Source organism: Rhinolophus ferrumequinum, chromosome 3 (genome assembly GCF_004115265.2).
Source record: "Rhinolophus ferrumequinum isolate MPI-CBG mRhiFer1 chromosome 3, mRhiFer1_v1.p, whole genome shotgun sequence".
Taxonomy (NCBI): domain Eukaryota; kingdom Metazoa; phylum Chordata; class Mammalia; order Chiroptera; family Rhinolophidae; genus Rhinolophus; species Rhinolophus ferrumequinum.
In genome coordinates, this window is record NC_046286.1 from 104,104,326 (window position 1) to 104,116,430 (window position 12,105).

Consider the following 12,105-nt stretch of genomic DNA (forward strand, 5'->3'; position numbering starts at 1 on the left):
AGGGCCAATGTCTTTCTTTATGTTTGTTGCTAGTTTTATCAAGACCTTTGTTTAGAACTCGGTTCATCCGCATTTCGTAAAGATTATTTCTCCTTAGTGTTTATGGACATGTTTTGTTTTAGCAACTTGTAGTTCTTGAAATTAACAGGAATTATTTGCATCTTAGATTTTTAAGTAAATGAACTATGGATTCTGTATGGGAAAACGTGAACTGGTCTCATACAGGTATTATGGGGCCAAACCCTTCTCATAAAATCAGAGAGTGTGTGAAAAGGAAGGCGTTTTATTTTTATTTCTATTACAATGGTTTTCCCTTAACATTTCCTACCTTAAAAGATATTCTTCTGGGGTCGTATACAGATGGATGTCATTTTGTACGTGTGACTGAGCAAGGAGGATATTTACAACAAAGCACACAAAATCTCATGAGAAAATTTTAATTTTGCAGGATTTCCAGTTTGAACTATTTACATGTTCTAATGCTTAGATTGCATTTTAATAGATAGATGTTCTTCTCTGATCTTGCCTAGTTCCGATTTCTCTGCAGCCGGTTACTAGTTATTGTACCACCTAAAACTCGGAAGCCCAGAATCTGAGTTAACTTCTGGAAGAGGGGCCGAGGGCCCCCAGGGAATGCGGTGCCCTTGGCAGAGTTTCGCTGTGCTCTCAGCAGAAGAGTGTCATGTAGACTCTCTTCCGTTTACTTCAGGCCACTGTGAAATGTGGCAGGCCGTGGTTGGAATGATGAGGGTCACGCCATGCTTGCTCCATGGTTGCCACTCGTTCTGTAGAGATTCTTGGCTTTACGAAAAGATTGTTGCTCTACTCCAGGGAAGAGAAAATTAATTCTCCAATCCTCAGTGTTCCAACGTGCAACTGGTGTTGTTTGTAAGTTCCACTGCGACCCTGCTGATCCCGGATCAGAAGCCCAGCTCCAGCTCCCCCGGAAACACCCTCTGTGCCCATCGGGGTTCCACCCAAGCTTCCAGACCCCCCCCCCACACACACACACTGCCTCATGAATCCTCTGCCAGCGCATCCCAGCCTCACTCTTCATAAAGCTTCCCTTCTGTGTGTTTCTTCAAGAAAATGCAACACTCAAATATTTGATTTAATTCAAATCCACAAATATTTAGTAGGTAATTGTTTCTGCCCATTACAGAAATGTTCTTTACTCTGAAAATGTATTTGATTCCTTCCAGTGGAAAGTGTCTTGTCACTCTAAATATGATGGCCACTTAAAATCACAGAAAACTCCTTTTATGCCCACAGCCGCTGTGCCCGCCTGCTAAGGCCCCTCGCTCTGTGTGCTCTGCTCCCTTGTCAAGGAGAGGCAGCCAAGCCCACCAGCCCTGCTGCCACCTGGGTCCTCCCCACCCCTCCAGATAGGGGGCCCAGATGAAAACAGAGTGCCCGGCGATACTTGGGGCATACTTCTACTAAAAATGTATTCACTGTCTATCTGAAATTTGAGTTTAACTGGACGTCCCGTTTTTATTTGCTAAATCTGACCACCCTAATTCTGAAAGGGACAGAAAACAGTGCACTGGATTTTTTAACAATGACTTTGATTCTGGGACGAGGAAGGGTAATGTAAATAGCAGCTCTTTTTGTCCTCAACCAACTTAATTCTTTTTACTTTAACACTGGTTGGCTCACACACCCCGGCAGATACCTGGGACTTTTGCTGGGGAGCTGTACTGAAGCCATCAGAAGCTCACTGGTCACGTGGGGGTCTAGTGACTGGGCCGTATCCGACGCAGGAACCGGACATCTGGATCTGAACAGGAAGCCTTTCCCCCTGTGGGTTCCTGCTCCCAGGCCCCCTCCTGCAGGAAGCCCCCACCGTGCCTTCGCACAGGTCCCTCTCCGGTCCTCTCAGAATCAGGGCTCAGCGCTGCTCACTTGGGCATTCCGTGGCTCTCACTCTGTGCTGTGACTCATCTCACTCCCTCACTGCGTCTTATCTTCCCGACATTGCAAAGCCCTCGGAGGCGTGGATCTGAGTTTCTCTGGCCTTCTGTTTGTCTAGTGCACTATTCTTAGCAAGTGTTTAATAGATGCTTCCTGAATGAATAAAAACGTCATTCCAACAAAAGTTCTAGTCACACACACAAGAGATTTCGCCTGACGATCTGCTGATGCTCAAACCCCCCCCCCTTTTTTTCCCTTTGGAATAACAGATCTTACCAATGGCTCTTGTAATAATCCTTGTAGGGGGGACTTACCAGCTTCTTTTAATCCCCCCAGCCTGAGCTTCGTTGTGGCAATATGTCACCTCTCTTTTGTTCTGTTTTAGGTTTCTGTTCCTTACGTTCTCAGTGAGTGCTGCTAGTTCACTGAAAGGAAATGGGGTGTTCCACTTTTTCTGTCTACACTCCCTCCCCCTTCCTCTCCCCTCACTCCCTCCCCCTTCCTCTCCCTCTCCCCCTCCCCCTGCCCTCCTCCCCCCTCCCTCTCTGCAGGTATTGAAGACTTTGCCTCCTTATGCCTGGGGCCTGCTACTGTCTGCCCCCACCTAATCCTGGCATTCCTCTCTATGGCTGGCATGGAGGGACAGAAAAAGAATTCTTACTTTTGGGTCAGAAAGGCTGAGTTCGAACCTGCCTCACACTCATTCCTCGGCTAAAAGCACGTCACAGCATCTGTCATGGTAGCCTACATGCTTGGGCACACAGTAGGCCCTTAAGGGACGCCAGGCTTTGCCTCCCTTCTTCTTTCTTTGTCCCCACAGTTCTTTGGAACACAGAGTGGAGGGTGTGGGGGTGGTGAGTAAAGCGGCACAGCGTGACACTCCATTACACTCAAGAGCTGGATGTATAAATGAGCGAGTCGCCATTTGACTGCAATGTTTCTCTTCCGCGACTTTTAGATGCCGAAACAGGGCAGACGTCTCCCGCCCCTCCAGTGCTGTTCCTTAACTAGTCCAAAGGGACTTTCTGTTGGGTAGCCCTCCGTCATCTCCTTTTCTACTCCCGCCTTGCAGGCTGTGTGTAAAGGCCAACACCTCAGAGTAAATGTTTGCATCCCAACCTCCTCAGGGCCAGGAAATGGGTAAGAAAAGCGAGTCACTGATGGTCTCCTCTTCGGCGTGTTTCAGGAGAGTTTGTATTGGAGTGAACTGATCCACAAAAAATCACATACGACTTTCTTACAGTTGATTTTCAGTTTTGTGGGTGCACATGGCTTGCTAAAAGCATTCACCTTGAATGCTATTAAGTCCTTTTGTTGTCACTGGAAATGAGAGGATGGAAGAAATGATGCTAGAAATGATGGAAAAGATGTTCTCCCTGCCATTGCTTTTAAAACTTAGGAATTTAGAAAAAGGATTAGTTACTCCTGCTGTTTAAAACTGTAGCAGATACAGCACTAATCGGTACTAACTGCTGCTGAGGCTTTGCCCTGCGTCACCACAGCAGCTCTCTGAGGTAGGTCCTTTCACTGTCCCCACTTTTGCAGTGAAGACATGGAGGCTTAGGGAACATGTCCGTTTCCCATGGCTGTATGACAAGCCTCCCCAAAACTGAGCGCCTCCAACAGTGACCATTGATTTACTCCATGATCCTGTGGTCCAGCTGGGCAGCTGCGGGTGAGGCTGAAATGACCTGCGTTCTGCAATCTGGCCAAGGTGGCCTCCTGCACTCGCCTAGAGCAAAGACAGGCGACAAGGGGGAGCGGGCCTTGCTCCCTGTCTTCCAGTAGAGTGTCAGAAAGGCTACAAGGGCAGCAAGAGGGCCTGTCTCAATGAGCAAGAGCTTCTGAAGTCTCAGCTGTGTCACTCTTGTTATTGTCCCATTGGCCAAAGCCATCCCATGGCCAGGCCCAGAGTCAGTGGGAGAGGGCACTTGCTAGGGAGGCTGTGACAACAAAAACTTGCCACAGAGAGGTTAAGTAATGTGACCGAAGTAACACAGCTCGTGTGAGGATGACCTGGGATTTGAACCCAAACACCTTCCATGAGGACTGAGGCCTGGAACCCAAGCTAGGGAGGCAGATCTTGGGCCCAGCGGTTTGACTGGGACAGCTCAGGTGAGGCTTTGGGCTGCCATACTCGATTCCTCCTCTCCTGGCTCTTGGAAATGGAGGCTAAGAGCTAGCCATGAACAGCAAGTCATTGGGTGGAACATGCTGGAACAATCTGACAGCCTTGCTTTATCATATGTCACCTTGGCTGAATCAGATTCCAGAGACCCTGTGTCACCCCGCAGTGTGACTATTTAAACCAGACGCCTCCGGCTCAAGCTTTAAAGTGAATTTCCCTTTCCATGCCGGCCCCCTATCGCTTTCCATCCTGAAGACAGTGTTTTGTAGCCCAAACACAAGTCATGTTTCCAAGTGCCCTGCCCTTCAGTTGCCGGCATGGGTGCAGACGCATCCTCAGCTAACAACCTTGCCGGATTGATTTAGGCGTGGAAAATAGGCTCCCTGGAAGAGGGACACCAAGGGAGCGGCTTTGGAGTGGCAGCCGTTTCCGTGCCTGACACCTCCGTCCTTGAAGGGCGCCCTGCGGAACCTGGGGGTGTGCATTTCAGGCAGCTTTCTAAAGGATGAGGTTAGGCATCTGATAGGTGACCTTAATTACACCATTTCCTTCTCCCTGTAGGCATTTCCAAAAGCTAATTATAGTACATGTGACACCCCGTGACCAGCCAGACGCCAGAGATTAATATAAAGTCACAGCAGGACAGTTAGCTCCCTGAAGTAGTTTACAGGGCGCTGCAGATAGAGTCCTGGAGGATTTGATGGTAACATTTTGACACATTCATCATGGCGTTAGCACGTGGCGCAGGCCGCCTCTCCGATGTCCGACGGCTCCCGGGGAAGGACCAGCTCCGGTCTGTCCCCAGTGGCCCACGCAGCTTTCCTTCTGCAGTTAGACACCTGCAGCCGAGGGGTTCAGTGTCTGTTTGGAGGGTTCCCCCTTTAACATTGTCCCTCTTCGTCCTCTCTCTCATGCCCCTGGGAGAACATGCGCAGAGCCCGCTGCGTGTGGTCAGTCTGTGAGGACGCATTGGCCGCCCTCCTGGGTGCGCTGTGTGCGCAGGTCAGAGATGCTAAGTGCGGGCGCCGGCCTGCGGTGACCGCTTCTCATCCTCCGGCAGCGGTAGTGGCCGTGGGACTCCCCCCCAGGCACTCCGGGACCGCCACCAGTGGAGGGCGGCCTGGACCCGGTGCCTGAGGGGCCAGCGGCCGCCCGGTACTTTCCTCCTCGCATTTGGAGGGAGGCCTCGTGGTACAACTGGAGGTGTTGAGACCAGCCGCTGAGTATATTAAAAAGCCTTTCCTCACCTGCTGTCCACACGTGAACAGCCTTCCCTCGCAGCTCCGCCTGGCTCCCTCACTCGGGTGGCTTTGGTTTACAGGCGATGTGGGAACGGAATTCGGGAAGGAGGGCAGAACCTCAGAGCAAAGACCAACCTCAAATCGCGCTGTGCAAAAGCACTTGGACAGATGTCCAACGGGACGCGCAGGGACACGCCTCATGAGAACCCTCTGGCGGGGAGGGCTCCGAGTTGTGTTATAAGGCGAGGATTTGACTTTGAAGAGTGGAACAGGCCATGTCGGTTTTAACCAACCACAGGAGGTGTCCATAAAGCCATGCTGGGCTCCTTGGGCCTTTCCCTGCCTGCTCGCTCTCAGACACTCGGCTGCAGGGCAATGTCCACGTGGCCCTGAAGGTCTTGTGGTGGGGCCTGCTGTGTGGGCTGTGCAGGGAAAGCATGTTCGTGGCTGATGGACGGCTGCTGAAGGTCTTTGCAGGGCCTTCCGTGTATCAGGCCTAGTGAGTAATTGACTAAGCTGCAGCCATGGGCAACCTTGCACCTTTCAGAAGCCCCCTCCACCCTGGGAATGCTCTCTCCCTCGCTGCAAGGCTCACACAGGGCAGAGGACCGGGGATGCTCCCAGAGAGGAAGGAGGGCCCCTGCCCTAGACACGTGTGTTGTTTCTCAAAGAAGCCAGAGCCTGGAGACCTGGAAAGAGCTGTGTGGTCTGGGAAAGGGGCCATGCAGGCCGAGGATTGTCGTGTTCCCAGTAGGGCATCAGAGGGACACACTGGTATGGCCCGCTAATCCCCCTTCACGGGAGACAGGAGGTGAGGAAAGCACCTTGTTGCTCTGTCAGGTTCAGTGCTGCTGCTGATGTACGAATGAGCGTTCTCAGCAATGAATCCGTGGGAAGTCTATGTGGTCACAGCAGCCCCTGTAAAATGAGGTTAATAGCAACAGGCAGAGGGAAAATCAGGGCTCCTTCTTGCTTCGGGCTGAGATCTGAGATGGCAGCAGTGTCATGGTGCTAGGTTATTTATTCTTGGTGACAGTTTCAGAACCAGAGAGAAAGTAGCTTGATTTCCAGGTTACAGGTTGAGCCCCCCAGGCTGGCAAGAAACTCTATTCTTTTCTCAACGAAGCAAATTTGAGTCCAGAATTGCCAAGAGAGAAAAGAATCCAGGTCCTTTTATGTCACTTTTAATATAATGGTACTTTAATAACTCTGACATCTCTTTATTTCATTCTAGATTTTAAGACTTCACTTTAATCTGAGGCCAATAAACCACATATAGGCATTTCTTAAAAAACAACCAAACAACTCTTTAAAATTAACATTTAGAATTCGTGTGCATGCGTATGTATATCTGTGTAGGCATGTATGCGTGTGTACATATGTGTGAATGTACATATGTGTGTGTGTTCACTAATTTGTGTTGTATACCTTTCAAACTGCCTGTTACGAGAAGGGAAGGGTTTGTGTTTGATAAACACCACAGCAGCCAGGAGTGGTTAACGGTGTTCTGTATGCAAAGGGAGGCTTTCCCTTCACAATACTCAGTATGAACTCACATCATTTTTTACGACTGACCTAAAAGCATCCAAATTATTTTCAAGTGAAAGGGCATCCAAGATTTCAACCCCTCCCCCCGTCCCGCTGCAACCCCCAAAGGACCCAGAGCACAGGTGGGAAAGGGGGGTTGCTGAGTAGGGCAGGACAATCTCCTACAGAGGTGAAGGAAGTGAGCATCTTCTAAATCGCTGAGTGCTAGAGGGGCCTAGGTGACATCGCTGGATGACCCATTGACCCATCTGACTGATTATGTTGCATTTTCCTCGAACAGCTGGGCCCAGATAAGTTAAGCAGTGGGTGATACCACCAAATGGATGTGGTGGAAGTTTTTAACAATCTTAAAATACTGTTACAGCAAGGAAGGGCGTGAGAGATCAGAGCGTGTGGAATTATTTAACCAGTGCTGAGGTTTCTTTTGTCCTCCCTGCCCCATGTCTTCACTTTTCTTTCACCTCTGCTCACTACACACATACAAATACACGGGCACCCACAGGTCTGCCCATGTTTTCCTGAATGTGCAGTCGCACACATAGGCTTTGGAATATGACTATAGGAAGCACTCATAATTTTTTTCCATCTTCAGAGCAGCTTGATTTATGGCCTGGATTACTGGAAACAGTAATTCTTTGCTCTTTATGATGTTTTGGTGGAAGGTGCAGCAGCCCACAGTCAGAACAGCATGATTTCAACTAGGTTTTTACAAAAAGGTCTCTGCATCGAGGGTGGCTGTGAATTGGACAGCTTCTGTAACAGTGCAGTTAATAAGACACTGCACATTAATCATGTGACAGCTTTTGGGTTTAGCAGGGCAAGGCACTGGCTTTTGAAAACAGCAATTTGGGTTACTACTGTGTTGAAAGAGTTGGCTGAACTCACTCCTTTTAACCCATAGTTAACAGTTAAATTGTGTTGGTCGTTTTTACAGACATACTTTCCTGTATCTCCACCGTTCCTAAGACCTAATGAAGTAATTGATCTCTTCTGTCACCTTCTATCCTCTTGTCAGTTTCAAGAGCCAGAAACGTGTAGAGGAATAAGCCAGTTATCTAGCAATTCTGGAAAAACTGCCAAGAAGTGATTCTGAGATGAGCTGGGCAATGCATAAGCTCTTCTGTTTCAGTAGATAGACCTGGCAACTCCACCGCTAATTCTGCAGTCAGGGAAACGGCGAAACCAAAAGCACAGTTTAGGGGTGAAATTGGTGACTCCGCTTAACTGAGTTGAAGACACGCGTCCTGTCTGTAACAGAACTTCTGTTCTTTAGACCCATAAAGATTCAAGGTATGAAGCTTAAGAAATAAAATGAGAGTGATTTCATGAATTTGTTTATAGAAAACAATAGTTGTCAGTGAAAGCATTGTAAGAAAGAAAAGCACCGTATATTGAAATGAAGCAGTAATTAACTTTGTTTTCACTCATTTATTGCATTTCATTAGTGAGATGCAATAGGAATGAAGTTGCATTTATTGGGCAATTACAATTCAGAAGAGGCCACAAAAGTGCAGTGGGAATAAACCACGCCTTCAGTTGTGAAGGAGAGTAAAGAGTGATAATTACTTACTTAAAAGAATCAGTATTTGGAGGGTATTAAAATCATGGCTGCTGGAACCAGATTTTGAACTAGGTTCAAATTGTGTTCTAAACCTTACTATCTGTTTAGTCTTCGGCAAATTATTACACAATCTTTCCGTGCCTTAGTGTTCTTGTTGTTAAAATGTGCCTAATAATAGATCCCATTATAGAATTGCCATGAGGATGAAGGAACATTATGACATGATTAATTCATTTGAAAAAAAAAAAAAGGAAAAGAAAACAACAAACAATGCCTTTCTCATAAAGAACTCTCAGGAAGTAAATTCTGGCATATCCATATTATAGATTATAATGTATTAATTAAAGATGAAAGCGTTGTGGATTAGGGACATAGAAAAATGTTCAAGATATATTATTAAAAGAATAAAAGTTATAAAACGTTTTTTATAAATGTATTGTGCATTTATGTAAATTTATAACAGAGTATGAATTTAAAAAGAGTTATAAAAACAATAAATGTTTTAGTTGTCGATCAGGTGGGCAAAACTTTTAAAAATAAAATCAATACCAAATATTGGCCATGGGGTGAGAATTAGATACACTCATGAAGAGATGGTGGGAGAGTCATCAGTGTATCTTTTCTGGATGGAGAATAACTGGAAATATCTATCAAATGCCTTAAATTAAGCGTTTGGCCTATCAATTCCACCTCTTCAAATTTATGCTAAAAAATAATCGTCAGTATATGAAAAGATGCATCTGTGCAATAGAATAATATACCACAATAAAAATGAACAAATTGTAGTTACATGCAATTACTGAGATGATGCTCAAAGTCATAACATTTGGTGAGGGAAGCCAGGCAAAATAATACACTATCTACATAATTAAAATACATTATAATAAAATATAATTATATAATTATAATAATTATAATTAAAATATATTATTGTGGTAAAAATTATGTTATATAATATTGCTATTATAATTTTAAAATCAGTGTATGTTTCATAAGATTCAAAATTAATCCAGAGTGTTAGAAATCAGGACAGTAGTTGTCTTTGGAGAGAAGTGATAGTGGAAAAAGGGCCAGAAAGGATCTGGAATCTGATAATGTTCTATTTCTTTTCTCTAAACAGTAGTTACAAAGGTAATATTATTTATATAAAGAAGGAAACGTCTTAATTGTTCATTAATTGTGGTCTGCTTAAGTAAGTTTTTATTATTATGCATTAATTAATAAACTTACCAAGATGGAGATTTCTAGATTTATTTACTCTATATTTATCAATATGGAAAAATATCAATGATAGTGTGAGCAGAAAACAGTGAATAATATATAGTCTGATCTCATTTTTAACATAAAAACAAGAAACACATATTTATGTATAAACATGAGCATAAAGAACTCTGGAAAGCAATGCAAAGATATCGTGGCAGAGTCTATGCTCGGACGGCGGAAGCACAGGTGACTTTGGCTTTTCTGTTTTCAGTATTTACTGAGTGTTTTGCAAAGGTCTCACAGAACAAACAGAAAACATGTCCCTTTTGTCTGACTCTGGGCCAAGCCACTGCCATCTGTCATGCAGACGAGTATGGCTACTTCTGCTTCATTTTTTGTGTTTAATGAGTTTGACTTTTTTATTTTTATTTTTCAATTACAGTTGACATTCAATACTATGCAGCTACTTGTTAACTCCTCCATTGTGTCACTCCGTTCCTGCTCCATATAGATGCCAAAGTCACCTTTCAGGGCCTGATTCCTATTGTCGCTCTCCTGTGTGGACCCCTTTGGGGCCCCCCCGCTGCACCCACGAGAAGCCTGAAGCTCCCCTACACTGCCAGGCACTTGTCTCTCAGGTGTCCTGGTCTTCTGTTCCTCACTCACACGAAGCTCCCTCTCATCTTACTGCTCTCAGGTGCTCTGCCCCCTAGGGCTGTGAATGTTCCCTCCTTGGTGATACAGTTGTTTCACTGAGGCCTCTAGTCAAATATCGTTATTCTCGCTTATTGCCTTCTCCCCTTTTCCTCTAGGACCCTTACTACCCTGATTTCCTGAAAATTAGACCTAACCAGACCATCAGTTCTAATGCGTCTTTTGGAGCAAAAATTAATATAAGACCCGGTATTATATTACATTATATTATATTATACTCGGTCTTATATTATATAAGACCCGGTCTTATATTAATTTTTGCTCCAAAAATGCATTAGAGTTGTTGGTCCGGCTAGGTCTTATTTTCAGGGAAACACAGTAGCATTTATGCTTTCATCTTCAGTGTGGGGTTCACTTTTTAAATCGTATCTAACATGTACGTGCCTGTTCCCTCAGACTACGTTTCATGGGGTAGGAGTTATCTGTTCTGATCACCAGCGTATCCTTGGAGCCCAACTCCTACCAGTTACCCGGTGGATATATGGACTAAACAAAACCCAAACAGGTGTTTGAGAAAAATAACCATCAGTTTGTTGAAATTAAAAACTAAACTTCACCTTGTAATAGAAAAACAAGGAAAATGACATTGCCATTAAATAACAGCAAAATAAATTACAGTTAAAATGATATTCTACACGAACTTTTAATGACATGGAAATTGGTTTGTGATATATTATTAAATAAAGAAGGAGAGTTACAAAGGAATGTGACAATATGAGTCTATTTTTTTGAAAAATAGATGAATATATCTAGGCACAGGGCAGCTTAGAAATAAATGTACACAAAGCATTCACAGTGCAATGAGGGAATGGATGCTTTTTAATTTTTTAAAGAAATTTTGCTTATCTTTATTTTCTCAAATGTGCATTGCTATCATAATGAAAAAACAATGAATGTTATTTTTAATTAAAACTACTAAAGCACACTAGCTTGTTATGTGTTTAAACAGCGTGAAGCTGTAATCCATTTGGAGGGGGTGCTTCTTTGGCCGCTCCTGTTGGGACTGAGGTATATTAGGTGGTTTGGAACTTCACTCCCAGGGGGTCCCAAGCTGCATTCGTGAACCTTGAATGGCACCGAGCACCGCCAGCCACCCTTCCCTTGGCTCTGCTGAGCCTAACTGACACCTCGTCCTGGCCCCAGGGGGTGGGCCCGCTCTTCTTATTCGTCAGGGCCAAGTTCAGTCTGGTCTCTGAGGAGACTCCTCAGAATCCCATCGTTTCAAATGCTCTAGTGATGGTCACATCATTGGATGTCACTGGGGTTTTTAAAAACGTGAGCTAATGACAGAGCTGGAATACCGGAGATAAAAGTGCAAGGACAGGCTGCCAGATATTCACCTCCTGATGCCCCGATGTGCCCAGCGGGTCCCAGGTCCTTTTGGGCATAAGGCGCAAAAGGGCAGTGATGTCCAGCAGTCTGGCTCTCATGCCACCTCCCAAAGGAGCACACTCCAGAGATGGGTGGGCTGGCGTATGTTCACATTTAGTTCGAGTTTATTCATCAGGAAGAAGAAAGCTGAGAGGGCGAGTGGGGATTGTCTAGTGAGGGCTGTGCCTTGGTTACTGGAGGGTGCCTTCACTGTGCACTTTTGGGATCCCCTTATTTCTTTATACAGTGGCAACCTTCACCTCCAAGGAGTGTTCCGATGTAGGAACAACCAGCCGGACACACTGATTGTGACATGTGGAGCACTTTGGTCACTTTGAACCAAGGATGAGGTTGTGTAGCTAAGTCCTCATAACTAATTTTCTTAGAGTTTGAAAAATAAAATCAGATCCATTCAAGGGGCCTTG